Below are 16,471 nucleotides of genomic sequence, written 5' to 3'. Positions count from 1 at the left end.
CAATTTATAAATTATCAAGGGCTCATGAGGGAGGGGGGAGCAGGGAGGGAGGGGAAAAATGAGGACCTAATGCCGGGAGCTTAAGTGGAGAGGAAAGGTTTTGAGAATGATGAGGGCAATGTATGTACAAATGCACTTTGCACAGTTAATGTGTGTATGGATTGTGATAAGAGTTGTATGAGCCCCTAATAAAATGATTTTAAAAAATAAAATAAAATTTGAACCATACTATTTTTTTTTTAAAGTGTGCATGGGGGTCCCCCCAGAATGAAATTTCCCCCCCAAAGTTTTTAGTTGTTTTTTTTTTTTAACAAAACAACCTTATCACCTTCAAAGTACTCCCCATTATATTTATTTGTCACATTTGTGATTCTGTTAGGTAGCTAGATTGGGACTGGGGCGTCGATTATGCATGCTCAGAGGTTCGAACTTTTGGCTTTGAAGAGGTGGTACACCTAGGTGGGCGTTACACCTGGATAGGCCCATCTGAGCCAGGTGAACTTGATTCAGCCAATAGGGTCGACCAGTATTGTCGACCTCACCTTCCAACTGGGCCCCTGAAAAGCCAGAGCTTTTGCTCTGGACTCTCTTTCCCAGCGGCTGCTACACAATATGTAGCACAGAAGGCCTGCTGTCCAGAGCGGCCAGGCTGCAGTCCCGCAACTGTGCCGCGGACTCTGTCTGGCTTGTGTTCCATTTACTGTAGAACCTGACGCTGCTATTATTCTCTGAAAACCCACTTGAATCACAAACCAGGCTTCGGCATGAATTCTTTCTCTTGCGGAGCCAAGGACCAAGGTCTATCTTTCCCCCGAGAGATCTAACAATTCCATTTGGAAACATTTTTCAAAATCACCTATTGTGGGAAACAGAACTCAGAAGAGAGTGTATGCGGATAAACTCTCAATATTCATTCGTTAAGGAGTGTGGGAGGCCAAGCCTCCCATGGAGGAAACCTTCACATTTGTGGGTTGGAGATGCGTCCCACTCACATTCTCCTAAGTAAAAGTTTACTCCCCACGATGCCCCACTGTTGGGAGCTGCTCTGAAAGCAGAGGTCTGGTCGTTCAAATGGGGACGTGCAGACACAGCTCTCTCACGGTCAGATTGTCTCTCTCACGGTCAGATTGACCTTTGTGCTTTAATGTTATTGAAAACATCAGGTGCTTAGCCTTGGGAGAAATATTTGCCTGACAAACAAGAACAAGGATGGGGGCGCTATTTTGAGGACTAATACATTCCCGCTTAACAGGGTATAAAAGCTTGCTGGAAAATAAACTCGGGGCTGCAGTCTTGAATTGCAGTTCTCCTGACCCCAGTTTTTTGGTGTCTATCTTTTCTAAGTCCTCACCCCCTCAATCGAGTCCCCGTTGCTTTGCCGGCGGGCTCCAGCACCCCACCCCCGTAATAATGCCAATGTTAAGATGCTGCTTGCAAGCACATGGCTGCTACTATATATTCTTGAAGGTCAACTGCTTAAAGATTGTCAGCCCTCTAAGCAATCAGACCCTATTGTCTGTCCCACCCTAAGTAGGACCCACACCCTTCTGATAAGGATAATGGATTGGTCCCCTGAAGGAGAGCTCAAAGACACCTAAAGTCAAGCCAACTCTGCCGACCAAGGCTAGGCTGCCATCCTGACTCTAGAGCTACCTTTGTGCCTTCCTGTCATATGTATGCCTCTAGTGCCTCTCCCTCCTATTGCATGTATACCCCCTGGCTTGTCCCCCTCATGTTACATCTATACCTCTTGTACAACCCTTTCCTGTTACGTATATGCTTGCCGTGACCTGTGTGCCCAAGATTATATAAGATCATGAGGAAAAAAAAAAAGATCATGAGATTACATTTCTCTCTCTCTCTCTCTCTCTCTGCTTGGACCTGGCTCCTGATGTCATGACTGAGGAGGTGAGCCCTTGCGTGCTTTATCTTGTCTGATGTCCCTTTAATTTACTCCTCAATTGCACAACCACCTCTTGGACCCATTTGGCTGTGGGGAGGCAGGTCCTTTGGATGGCTGACAGTACCTCCCTCATTTTTTTCTGTGTCAAGACACTGTCCTTTCATGTCCCTCTGCATTCGCAGAAACAAATAGAAGTCGCACAGTCAGGCAACTAAGGTGCGTGGGGCAAGGTAGAAAGGGGAAACCAATTACAGGGATCTACATATAACCTCCTCCCTGGGCGATGGACAACAGAAAAGTAGGTGAAGGGAGACATCGGACAGTGTAAGATATGACAAAAGAATAATAATTTATAAATGAGACATCGGACAGTGTAAGATATGACAGAATAATAATAGTTTATAAATGATCAAGGGTTCATGAGGATAGGGGGAACGGGGAGGGAGGGCAAAAAATGAGGAGCTGATACCAAAGGCTCAAGTGGAAAGCAAATGTTTTGAGAATAATGAGGGCAACAAATGTACAAATATGCTTAACACAATAGATGAATATATGGATTGTGATAAGAGTTGTTCAAGCCCCCAATAAAATGATTTAAGTTTTTTTAATGTGAGGAAAGGAAATATGTAACTAAAAAAAAAAAGAATGACATCCTAAGGACAAGTACAACATGAGTCCACTGAAATAAGCTTAAAGAAACCAAAAAAACAGGGCACAGGGGAAAAGCTACTATACTATATACATACATCCCTGGGGTGAGATCCAGCAACTATGGCAGGGGCCAAACCCAATCCAGGGATACCTACAGCAGCCAACTAAATCAAAGGGGGAAAGAAAGAGAAAAAAGACATGGGTAGGGGGAGAGCAGGGCACTAATCCATCCAAGGGGAGGGTATTGTTTATATCTCCACAGGAGAAGGAGAGAGAGACCAGGCTTCAACCCGATGCACCAAGGCGTGAATACAACATACTGGCATGTACCAGGGAACCAATGGAGAGGTCTGTGGGGCTGGCCCCAATCTCAACTATGTGGACACACACACACACCACCACCACCACCCCATCAGAAGAATGCACTTCAGAGGACAGCACTGGGGCTACAGCTTGGGGAGAGGAGCACGTCGGATTAGAGCACATGGGAGAAATGCAAAGGGATGGAGAGGGAGGAGAGGACATCTGGCCCTCCTGGCCTACCAAGCCCCAAGGACGATGTTCCTGCTTGCAGCAGATAACGCACTAGGAGGATTGTAGGGCTGGCCCCACCATGGGACACGGCATCCCTCACTGAACCATGGTGCTGCGGGGAACAGCACTGGAGACACAGTGCGGGAGTAGTGCACGGTCTGGCCCCATCACGCTGGGGCGAGGCACTGAGGGCATGCAGCCGAACAGCAGGGAGAGCAATGTAGCAGCGAGGAATTACTAAACCTAAATGAAGGCTGAACATGATGGTGGGACAAGAGAGAAATAAAAAGGAAATAGAGGAAAGAACCAGGAGGCAAAGGACATTTATAGAGGCCTAAATATAGGTATGTACATATGTAAATATATATAATGAGAGGAGAATAGAACTATGTACTCATATCTATATGTTAAGAATTAAGGTTGCTGATGGACATCGGGAGTCAACTCAAGTACTCCTTTAACACAAGAACACTTTGTTCTAACAATCCAGCATTCTGTGATGCTCACCTTCCCAACATGATTGCTGAAGACAAAATGGGTACATAAGCAAGTGTGGTGAAGAAAGCTGATGATGCCTGGCTATTAAAAGATATAGTGTCTGGGGTCTTAACGGCTTGAAGATAAACAAGCGGCCATCTAACTTAGAAGCAACAAAGCCCACATGGAAGAAGCACACCTGCCTGTGTGACCATGGGGTGTCAATGGGATCAGGTATTAGGCATCTAAGACCCAGAATAAAACCATAACCAATGTGAATGAGGGAGGACATGAAGTGGAGACCCAATGCCCATCTGTAGACAATTGGACAAATCCCCTCACAGGGGGGTCACAGGGAAGATATGAGCCAGTCACGGTGCAGTATAGCACCAATGAAACACACAACTTTCCTCTAGTTCTTTGGTGCTTCCTTACCCCCACTATCATGACCTCAATTCTACCTTACAAATCAGATTAGACCAGAGCATGCACACTGCTACAGATAAGAGCCACAACACAGGGAATCCAATATGGATAAGCCCCTCAGGGCCAACAAGCAGAGTAGAGATACCAGGAGTATTAGGGGAGGGAAGGGGGAGAAAGGGGAACTGATCCCAAGGATCAACATATAACCCCCTCCCAGGGGGACGAAAAATGAAAAAGTGTGTGAAGGGCGATGGAGGATGATGTAACGCATGGAAGTAATAATCTATAACTTATCAAGGGTTCGTGAGGGAGGGTGAGCGGCAGGGGCGGGGGGGATATAGGAGGAAGAAATGGGGAGCTGGTATCAGGGGCTCAAGTGGGAAGAGAATGCTTTGAAAATGGTGATGGCGGCATATGTGCAAATGTGCTTGACACACTGGAGGAATGTATGGATTGTGATAAGAGATGTCAGAGCCCCCAATAAAAGTATTTTTTAAAAAAAAGGATTACATCCTTGGAAACTATGGGGCAGTTCTACTCTGTCCTCTAGGGTCACTGTGAGTCAGCATCAACCTGATGGCAGTGGGGGGGCTGTGCAAATGCTTCAGCACTTGGCTAGTCACCAAAAGGTTGATGGTTTGAATTCATCCACATGGCCCTAAGAGGAAAGACCTGGTGATTGTTTCTGAAAGGTCACAGCATCAAAACCCCGTGGAGTACTGTTCTACTCTGCAACACTTGAGAACACTGAGTCAGCATCAAGACAGCAGCAATGACCACAGTTTGGGGATTCCTTGGCGGGCAATCTGTTTATTTTTGCTGAAAATTTACCTTCCATCCTATCCTTCTCTGCCTTGCTCAGCAGGTGGACGTCTGCTTCCCGGGGCTACCTCATGGTCAGAGGACAGGTGCTGTCAGTACAGACATCACAGCCTCTCTCCGCCTCTCAGGAGATGAGAAGGGTGGGAGGAGCAAATGGCCCCTTCTCGGTCCACAAGGAAGACTTTCTTCAGAAGCTCCACAAGACTTCCTCTGGCCAGAACCAGTCAGCTGGCCAACTCTGCCTGCAAGACTCGGCACCACTCTATGGTATAGAAATTTATGATTGCCTCATGGACCCTGAACCTGTCATCAGGAGGGACCAGTCCCTGGAGAAAGACATCACGCTTGCTAAAATAGAGGGTCAGCAAAAAAAGAGGACGTCCCCAACAAGATGGATTGACTCAGTGGCTGCAACAGTGGGTTCAAGCAAACAATTCTGAGGATGGCGCAGGACTGGCAGTATTTGTTTTGTTGTACACAAGGTCGCTATGAGTGGAAACTGACTGGAAGGCACCTATTTATGATGACAACAACGTGATTACCTTAGGTTAGGAGTTCTCAGCTGGGCCCAAGTCCTACCCCAAGGACTATTAGAAAGATAAGTGTTTCCCCCTCCCCAAATGAGTGTGTTGAAGTCCTAACTCAAGCCAAATGACCATGTAAATATGATTCAGTTTGGAAACTGAAGATGTTATCCATGAGTTTAACATGTGATCATCCAGAGTAAGGTGGGTCCTGATCCAACCTGACTGGGGTCCTGTGAGAGAGAGGGACCACAGGAGTCACGCTCACAAAGAAGAAAACCAGGTGAAGGAGCACCTGAGTTACCAGGACCTGGAAGACACCAGAAAGGGGCTTCCCTCGAGCCTTTGGGGAGCTTAGGAGCCTGTCAACACCCAGAAAGGAAGAGAAAACAACTGAATTTCTAGGGGATGCATGTCACGTGATTGCCCCCATTTCTTTGATGAAGAACAGACAGCACATTCCACTTGAGCCTCACCAATCCCTTCTGCTGATGGTCCCTTCTCTCCAGGAGGTCTCTCATCAGACCAGGGGTGGGTGGCATGTTCTGAGGGCAATGAGCACGCTTGGCGTCAGCGGGCCCAGAAGGGTGCACTTTAGACTTTTGCTTGTTTTATCACCAGGGGGTGCTTGTTTCCTGAGTCCTACAGAGCACTTCCTTCCTGTTTATCCATTTGTTGAAAATGTGGGCCAAATGACTCAGGCGGGGTGGGGGGTGGTGGTGGTTGGGGGTGTGGTTGGTGTGTGTGTGTGTGTGTGTGGTAACCTCACCCTGGTGCCCCCCCTTGAGCAGCACCACGGGCAAACAGGTACTTTCCTCAGAAGACTTGGCTCACGCGGAAGGGGAAGGCCTCGAGTTTTCTGGGTGTTTGGCTGGCACATAGTGTGCGCCGGGTTTCCATCAGGCTAGCTAGGCTGTTCTTCCCGGAAGCTCTGACTAAAAGGCGCAGGCTCTGGTGGGAGTTGGTGGGTTTGGTTCTGTTTTGTCTTTCGGTCTGCTCCTGCTGTGGTGGTTTCCGAGATATCTTTCATCCGTTTCATTAGCATGTAATCTACATATCACACGATTCAGTTGTGTTACCATGTACAATCATTGCCACCATCAATTTAAGAACTTTTTCTCCCCCCCCTCCCCCTCCCCTCCATCATGGTCATATCACTTTTTAAATGAGTTGTGTAATCCCCATCAGTTCCAGAGTGCTCCTTCCCCTCTCCCACATAACATTGTTTACGCCCTCACCCCCCTCACCCTCCCTCTCTCACTCCTCACCCCTACCTCCCCAACAAACCTTTACTCCTGTGCTGGGAAAACCCAACAGAAACAGAATAAATAAATGAAGTGGTAAGGATAAAATAATAATAATAAAGAGATAAAAATAAAAATAGTGGGTAAGAAAGACAAGACCACAGTGAACATTTAGAAGGCCAGGAAAGACATTTTTGTCATGGAACAAGAAATACTTGCACTTAGAAAAATCTCATGGGGATCTGCCTGCAGCTCCATCAGGCTACTCTGCAGATGGGCTTTGAGCTCCCACCGTCCTTCAAAGCCTTCTACAAATTGGGTGTCCCCAATTTTGGCTCTGATACGTTTCCCTCTGTCTTATTTGAATGTTGTTGTTGTCGTCTTTGGATCACACAAGCTGGTGTGCTTCTTCCATATGGACTTAGTTGACTCCTCGTGGTTTCGAAGATTGTTGAGGCAAAAGGAAAGCCAGAGAACCCACCACCTTGCTAGGCCCTCACGATGCTGGATCCCCATCATGTTGGATCTCCGTTGGAAAGTCCCCCGTTGGGGGTCTTCTCTCAGTCTTCTCATACTTGTTCTACACATGTGGGTACTGTCCTGCGGTTGTGGTTGTACTGTGAGAAGACTAGAAAAGTATGTGAACTCTTCTTTCCCTAGAAGTGAAAGTCTCCCAGGTGTGTATTGAGAAAGGGCTTGTTGTACGTTGCCAGAACAGCTTCTGAAAACAAATCAATACAGGCACTTTCAGTTGTCACGTGACTTGTTAGGGGCTATGAATTCAGTGCCAACTCACAGCGAGCTGAGCCTGCGTTTAACAGAACAAAACACCGCCCGTCCTTCCTCTGCCCACCCTCACCATTATGCAGTTGTTATGTTGAGCCTGTTGTTGCAACCACGGTGTCATTTCAACTCATTGAGGGTCTTCCTCCTTTGCACTTTACCAAGCATGATGTCTTTCTCAGGGGATTGGTCCTTCTGAGAAAATGTCTAAAGTACCTCAGGCAAAGTCTAGCCTTCCTCCCTTCTCAGGAGCATTCTGGCTGCATTTCTTCCAAGACAGATGTATTAGTCAGGGTTGACTAGAAAAATGAAATTCATAGACACTCATAATGTATATAAGAAAGTGTTATATATAAAAGAGCAATTGTATATTGAGAAAACATCCAAGCCCAGTACAGATCAAGTCCATAAGTCCCATATTAGTCCATATGTCCACTACCAATCTATAAATTCCTCTTCAGATTCACGAAACACATGCAGTGACACCGAATGCAGGAAGATCACAGGCCAGTGGGTGTAAGCATCTCAGCACTGGCAGGGGTCATGACATCAAGCCTGTGGTTGCAACCACTCCTCCAGCCAGGGCACTAGCATAGCCCCATGTGTCTTGTCAGCTGGAATGTCTCCCAGGGAGTATGCCTGTGTCCCATCTCCAGTGAGTGATCTATCTCTGTGGCACCTCCAAATGAGGTCATCAAGCTGCGACCTGATCCAGGGGTCCTCAAACTTTTTAAGCAGGGGGCCAGTTCACTGTCCCTCAGACCCGTTGGAGGGCCGGACTATAATTTAAAAAAAAACAAAAACGATGAACCAATTCGTATGCACACTGCATATATCTATTTTGAAGTTAAAAAAAAACAAATACGGCAAAAACACCCAGTGGGCCGGATAACAGCGGGTCGCATGTGGCCCGCAGGCCAGTTTGAGGACCCCTGGAGACTCTTCCCCTTCCCTCTTAAATCTCAAATTGACAACAGATTATGTAACTACCACAACGGATTTGTTCATTCTGGTAGTCCGTGGTACATTCAATGTTTTCCCCCAGCACCATCATTGAAACGCATCATGGAGGCTGTAGAGCAGAACACATTGCAGGATTTCCTGAAGCTGGCCTGAGCCAAGCCCACCACAGTCCCCGCCTTCAACTCCAGCATATCGCCCAGCCCCTGCTGCTGTAAAAGACCTAGTGACCAATTCCATCATTCCTAACCTTCTAACTTTGGCACCCCTTCCCCCAGCCCAGGCCCCTCCTTCCCACTAACTGTAGCCCCTCTTCTCCACTCAAAGGCTGGCTGGCTACCCCAGCCAGGACCAAGATGGCCACCCTGCCCAGTACTGGCTGACAGGTACCAGCACCCAGGGCTCTGCCAAAGGTCCCACAATCCTTGTCGTGGGAGCACCCAGAGACAATTAAATGGTCAATTTCATTGGCCAACAACAAAAAAATAATCGTTTCAAAAACCCACAGGGGCAGTTCTACTCTGTCCTATCGGGTCGCTGTGAGTCAGAACCCACTTGATGGCGCTGAGTTTGGTTTGGGTCGCTAATCTATCCTATCCATACTGAAGGATGTACTTTTTTATCTTTTTGAAAAAATCATTTTATTGGGGGCTTGTACACCTCTTATCACAATCCGTACATACATCCAGTGTGTCTAGCACATTTGTACGTTTTTTTAATCGTTTTATTAGGGGCTCATACAACTCTTATCACAATCCATACACACATCAATTGTGTAAAGCGCATTTGTACATTCATTGCCCTCATCATTCTCAAAACATTTCCTCTCCACTTAAGCCCCCAGCATTAGGTCCTCATTTTTCCCCTCCCCCTTCCCTCCCCACTCCCTCATGAACCCTCAATAATTTGTAAAGTATTATTTTGTCATATCTTGCCCTGTCTGACATCTCCCTTCACCCACTTTTCTGTTGTCTGTCCCCCAGGGAGGAGGTCACATGTAGGTCCTTGTCATCGGTTCCCCCCATTTGTACATTTGTTGCCAGCATCATTCTCAAAACATTTGCTTTCTACTTGAGCGCTTGGTACCAGCTCATATTTTTGGGTAGTTTTGATGTTCATCAGTAAGTGGTTCATGTCATCGTTGCTTTCAGTAAGCAAGTTTCTGCCACAAGCACAACTGGCAAATTGTCAGTGAGCCTTCCTCCAATCCTGATGTCACATTCTTCTTCATGTGACCCAACTTCTCAGATTATGTGTTGAGCACACATATTGACTATGTCTGGTGAAAGGGTACACCGGTAGCACATCTTGACACACACCAACCAGTACCCCCATGTTCTGCTGCAACGACTGCCTCGTGAACTATGTGCGGGTTCTACATGAGCACAAGCATGTGTTCTGAAGTTCCTATACTTTCCTTATGAGCCACACAGTTGAAAGTCTCGGCGTCAGACAAGGTAAGCATGTCTATGGTACACTGTTTTCAGCTGTGTAATCCACAGAACTTTGTGTAATTCTGTCTCTGTGGATTTTGAGGAAGTCCCTACATTGCTCAGAGGCAAACTGGTTCAGTGCTTGCGATGTCACCTGGAAGGGCCAGGTAACAGAATTTTCTCTTATGTCTGTTTATGACCAAAAACGTTAGATCCTGCTGATTAGTTAAAGACATCCTGAGACATAAGAATCTTGATGTTCTGTTTGCTGGCTTCTGGTCAACACTTGTTTCCCATGGACATCCTGACATCGGAGTTAATGTAAAATATTTGTACATAATTCCCCCACTCCCCAGGGTGTGAATTCCAAAGTAAAAAGTATATATCCTCTCTGTATTCTAATTTCAAAATGGAGGCACCATTAGGACAGCCTGCACTGTTGGTCTTACTACTAGTTACACCTTCTAAAAGGAAAAATATATATATATATATATATATATATATATATACATATATATATATATTTTTTAATATATTTGTTCCTAATGTAGAAATAGTGAATTGGCTCTGCTGCTCCAGGGTAAACTGTATTCAATTAATGACTCTTATAACCATAATTCCTTATGTGATATAATTTGGACTCTATGCCTATTGCTATAATCCCATTTTGGAAGGCAGTCTGTACTAAAGGACAGGATTAGGGTGGCATTAAGACCTGACTTTAGTCAGGTGTGAACCAAGTCACTCCCTTTGTTTTTTGGGGGCCTCTTTAAGATTTACTAAAAAGGGTGGGCTCAAGACACCACACTTTGTATTCCTTGGATGGGGTATAATGCTGAGGGATCCAGGTCTGTTCCGCATCACTTTAAAAGCTGCACTTCTGCTTTCTGACTGAGCTGTGGTAGAAGATTTGCTGTGACTTTGGGGCACTTTTAGCTTCAGGCTCTGGACCCTGCATTTAGTTCACCTCTGCTGACCTTCATATTTGGGAATAAGCAGAGCACCAACAGCCATGTGAGACACTTCCTTAAAGTTTCACGAGTTTCTGTGGGACATTGCAGCGAGTCACAGAACCCAAGGACAAGGGGCAATATACTCAAGGGAGAAGTTGGGAAGAAATGGAGAATAGCATCCTGAACATTTGGGACATCTTTACTCTCCAACCTCTTGGGATTAGTCTGATACTCTTTGAAATTATTAATATGTGGCATGACCTCTTATTAATGGTAACAGTTGTATCAGAGCTTAAATCCTGAGCACTAGGTTTGTAGAAGGCTACAGTTTACAGGGAAGTCCTAAATCCATTTTGTGTCTCCACATGGTTTCAACCTCCATGGAATTCTTTTGGATCGTTGACCAGCAATGTGAAAAGCGTTACCATCCAGCAGTCTAGTCTGTTTGCAGGTGAATTGCCATCACTCCCCTAGCAAGTGCAGGCAGGGCAGTGTCCCCCTCAAGGGCTTGCCTAGGTCTGTTCTGGAAGGAAATTGGGATACTAGGGTCAAAGAGTCCATGAGTCATACCCTGACTGCCTTGACCCCATGAGTCATACCCTGACTGCCTTGACCCCATGAGTCATACCCTGACTGCCTTGACCCCATGAGTCATACCCTGACTGCCTTGACCCCGAACCAATCTTGTAAGCTTTTTCAGCAGAAAGGATGTGCCTTAATCATGGTCCCAGTCCCACTTCTGCAGTCCCACCTGCACCTGTGAGGCATTGATCTGCCATCAGTCATGATGTTGGGACAGTTTCCCTTGCACTCCGATGTCTTAGTCAAGGGGCTGGTTTTCTGTGAATCCTATGGCCTTGGGCCGATGATTTCCCTTTCGGGTGATCTCTTTGTCATTGTCCTGTTTAAGACTTAAACGATCTCCTTAAGTTATACTTGAGATTTGGAATCTTCTTCATACGCTAAGACAGGTTCCATTGGAATTCTTCTGTAGTCTGCAAAGAAAATGAAGAGTCAACATAATTCCTTCTAATTATGGTTCTAGAGAAATCTAAATGCTAGTTGCATTGGAATGACTGGACACAGTGGGCTGCAATGTTAATGAAAGACAGTTTGAACGTAAAACAGAGAGACCTGGACCATTAGACTGGAGCATCAATGGGTGCGTATTAACCCGCCACATTAGAAAATTAGTCTGGAAAGTTTGGTTAGCACCCATGTCAGTGAGGTCACACATTTCAGCGCTAGCCTGATAGTAAACTAAGGAAACAATGTCTCTTAAGCTAGCTGCAGGAGATGAGCAGGAGTTAACTTGGCAAGGCAGAGTGGGAGAGCATCCCAGCCAGAAAGACTGGGCTGAGCCAAGTACTGGCTCATGAGCCAGCGTGGTGTGTGCAGGATCAGAATCATGAGAATGTCCTTGAACCTCTATCCTCTTCAACCAACAATTCTGGCCACCATCAAGTACCCTGGACTTTGCGGGTGCCACATGATTAGAGTCTGACTCACACCAAATGCCATTTTTTCTTTTCCTTTTCTGGCTTGCTTCTTCTCAGCATTTTATTAAGTGATTGTTAAACCAAAGGAATACAGGTTATAGGTGAAATCATGGGCTACAGGTTTTGGGAAAGAAGTGGCTAATTTATGTAACATCAGTCTAACTCAGTCATATGCACTATGTGATACAGTAATATGAGTGAGTGTGTGGGGAACTAAAACTGAAAGATAACAAGAGTTTCCCCACAAACGTTCAGTTCTCATAAAGATAAGTAACTTTCATCATCCTTATCTGAAACAGTAACTTGAAGCTGCTTAAAGATTGATGTTGAGGCCTAACTCAGGTGCTCAATAAATGTTTTACTTTCTTGCTTGCTTTAGGACAGGATAGGGTTCTGTTCTGACAACTCTGTTGAAAGTTGATTCTGACATATAAGCCGTGTGCATAAGCTGAGTTTTTCAGCACATTTTTAATGCAGTTTTTGTGGTAAGATTATGTATGGGTCCTGCATTGGGCACCTGAATAGCCAGTAACATCAGAGTGACACTACTATTCTCCCTTCCCCCTCTATTTTGTAAACAAACAATGAACTCCTCCACCTCACCCTGCTATTGAGCTGATTCCAACTCACAGCAACCCTAGAGAACAGAAGAGAGCTGTCCCTGTGGGCTTCTGAGACCATCAATCTTTCTGAGAGCAGAAAGCCTCATCTTTCTCCTGCAGAGTGGCTGGTGATTTCTAACTGGCTACCTTGCGGTTGGCAGTCCAACACTTACCTGCAGTGCTACCAGAGCTCAGGTTCAACCCAGTTGTTCCCAATCACCTAGGACTCATGTCAGAGTAGAATTGTGCTCCCTCATGTTTTCTTTTCTTTTTACTGTAGTTATTTTATTATACAGTTTCTCCCTCAATAATAAATTATATTAAGAAACAAAGTAATTTTAAAAAATTGGGAGTGAATACAAACATTTTTTTTCCTTGCTGGATTCCTTGATATTGGCTCCCTTTTGCTCTCCCATTCTCCATTCATGGTTTCAATGGCTGATTTTGGGGGGAAGTATATCACCAAATCTTTCTTCAAGGCACCTCTGGGTAGACTTGAAATTCCAAAAGTTAGCAGCCACATGGATTAACCATGTACACACCTGGGACACCTGTCCTACTATTAAACCCACAGTTAAACCCATAAACTACCAAGTCAATTTCAAGGACAATGCCACCACAGGGTAGAGGCTGCTTGATAAGGCTCCCAAAGGCTGTCATCTTTATAAAGGAACCCAGAGGTGGTAAAGTGGCTAAGTGCTCATCTGCTAACAGAACACGGCGAAAACCTACCAGCTGTCCCACAGGAGGACGATGTGGCTGTTGGCGTCCGTCCGTAAAGATGGACAGCCTTGGAAACCCTCTAGGGGGCAGTTCTACAGGGTTGTTATGAGTCAGAGTTGACTTGACAGCACGTGGTTGTTTTGTGAAGCTTTAGGGAAGCTGGAGAGTCCATTTGAATCAGCTGCCATGTACGGTTTCTAAGACTTTAATTCTTTTTTTTCACATTGCTGTTTTTATTTTACCAGTTGAGTTATATTGGAGAACTCCCCGTATCAATAAGTATCTCTCTATATATACATAACAACTTTATTGGCATTGAATCCACATATCACACAATAGTTCAATCATGGCAGCGAGTGTACAATCATTACCACAATCAGTTTTAGAGCATCCCCTCCCCACATGGTTCAATCCCTTTAAACTAAGTTGTGTAATCATTAGTTCTAGAGAGTGCTCCCTCACCCCACGCCATCCCCCACAAACCCTTGCATCGGTTCTTATCTCTATGCCTCTACTCCTTCTGTGCTTCGCAAACTGGAAAACCCAACAGAAACAGAAAAAATAATAAAGTGGAAAGGATAAACTAATACAGAGCTAAAAATACAAATAGGGGGTAAGAAAGAAAAGGCCACTGTGAATACTTAGAAGGCCAGTGAAGAAATACTCACACCTACAAGAATTTCGTGGGGACTCTGCCAGTGGCTCAGTCAGGGTAGATACTCTCAGATGGGTGTCTGGCTCCACCGTCCCCCACTAAGCCCTCCACAATGGGGTGTTCGTCTTGCTCTGATGCCTTTCTCCTCACCACATTCAAGTTTTGTAATTGTCAACTTTGGATTGTATAAGCCGGTGTGCATCCTCCATGTGAACTTAGTTGATTCCTCACTTAGATGACTGCTTGTTTGAATACAAGCCTTGAAGATCCCAGACACTATTCTGATTGGTAGCCGGGTACCATCTACTTTCTTCACATTTTGCTGTAGCACCCTTATCTTCAGCGATCATTTCATGAAGGGCAGTATCGAGCAGGGCCATGCTATCACATCTGTTCTTGGATTGAGGCTAGAGTTCAGTGGGTATATGACTGTAATTTCTTTATGGGAGTAAATCTGAGTCTTTTCTCCCTCTGAGCAGCTGGTGGGTTTGAACTGCTGACCTTTCAGTTAGGAGCTGAGTGTTTAATGATTGCCCACCAGGGAGAAGTGGATTACTAAAATCTTGGTTTACTAGGTACTCCATGCCTATCAGGGATTGTCGATCTGAAAAGAGGTTTTGCTTCTGTAAGAAGGTATTGTTGAGTATGCACAAACAGATGCTCACCATACCTGGAGGAGAATTTCTGACATGGGGAAAAGTGGTGACGTTGTTCACTACAGATCAGTACACAAGTAAGCCAGTGTTTACCTTGCTTGTTGGGTCATCCAGGGCTCCTCTTTACAGATTCTGCTGTGCAGGCCTTTGGTTTAGAAGGTAGCCGCTAGATGACTCCACTATAAAGATGTGCTTTCCTCTTTACAATTAAACACAGAAAGTAGCCTGGGGGTGGTACTTGGAGGTCTCTTGGATATTCTAGTTCCCAACCACTTTTCACCTAAACTATCATCCATTGACAATCCTTGCCTAAATCAATTACTTCTTTCTTTTTTTTTAACATTTTATTAGGGGCTCATACAACTGTTATCGCAATCCACACACACATCTATTGTGTAAAGCGCATTTGTACATCATTTCTCAAAACATTTTCTCTCCACTTAAACCCCCAACATTAGGTCCTCATTTTCCCCCTCCCTCCCCGCTCCCCCCCTAAATCAATTATTTCATGGAAGGCTGCCTAACAGTAATTTTCTAACTATATCATTAATTTTGTTGTTGTACCACAACTTATATATTTCAAATGGGCAAGGCATTAATATCATGTAGCATTTTAAGATAACTTGCCCTTGAATGGGAACTTCCTGTCCAGTACTTTGAGGTCTACAAGATGTATCTAAAAAATATACTACTGTGGAAAATGATGCCTGCTTACATTGAATCGAAGGAAGATTGCTTAAATCAAAAAGCCTGTGGTTTTTCTTGGTGATTAATTGTTGTAACTCTGTCTTCGGGTGGCTGAGGGAATTTTAGGTTTTCTTTAGACATCATTAGGCGCTGAGCTCTTTCAGGGTAACTTTGCTGCTGTAGGAATTCTTCCATTTTGCTAGCACTGATATGGCTCTTGGGTCTACCACTCCATTAGAACTATTAACTATATTCATATTAATTTTTGTTACAAATTGTACAAAGGGGTGCTTCTGGGTATTTAGGTCCACATTCTATTTTAAGGCTGTATATCAGGTTTTTGTAAATTGTCATTTAGAGAGAGATTAAATAGCATCAGAGGAAATTCATATGTATAAACTGAAACTGGTCCAAAGAGAATAGCCACTTTTCAGAAAATATACCATTGGTGAGATTTTCTCCGGTAAAGCTAATATATATGTATTTAGAGAAGGCACCGTGTATTTTAAGACATTGACATGGATAGCGGTAGCTTGGCAGCTTGCTTTGGAGGTCCAATTATCATCCCTGTCCATCTTGAAATTGTCATGTCTTCATCACCTTCTAGACCCCAGCTAACTGTGCCATCTTTGAGTTCTTCCAACAGTCGGAAATTGGCGAGGGACCTTTACTTCCAAGCCTGTGGTGGCTTCCATTCTGTGTTGTTGTCACTCCACTAGATCATTAGTTCTACTGTATCAGCTGGCATCTCATTAGTTTTGTTCTCAGCCACTGGGGATGAACCACCAGAAACTCCAAACGCAGTGCCATTGCGTCAATTCCAATGCAAAGCAGCCCTCTAGGACAGGGTAGAACTTCCTTGCTGGGGTTCTGAGCCTGACAGGCCTTACTGGAGTAGGAAGTCACATCTCTTCTCCGGAGTGGCTTGTAGTTTGGAAC

The 16,471-nt window shown here is 45.0% G+C and overlaps 1 pseudogene; it reads right to left on the bottom strand.

Annotated features, from left to right (window-relative positions):
• Positions 1 to 15,360: 15,360 nt before the first annotated feature.
• LOC101642440 lies at positions 15,361 to 16,227 on the bottom strand (annotated as a pseudogene).
• Between the last annotated feature and the right edge of the window lie 244 nt (positions 16,228 to 16,471).

This window comes from Echinops telfairi, unplaced genomic scaffold (genome assembly GCF_000313985.2).
Source record: "Echinops telfairi isolate 266 unplaced genomic scaffold, ASM31398v2 ScPeMD7_3533;HRSCAF=4204_0, whole genome shotgun sequence".
NCBI classification, from domain to species: domain Eukaryota; kingdom Metazoa; phylum Chordata; class Mammalia; order Afrosoricida; family Tenrecidae; genus Echinops; species Echinops telfairi.
Note: the sequence above shows the minus strand (reverse complement) of the source record. Positions and strands in the feature narration are given on the sequence as shown.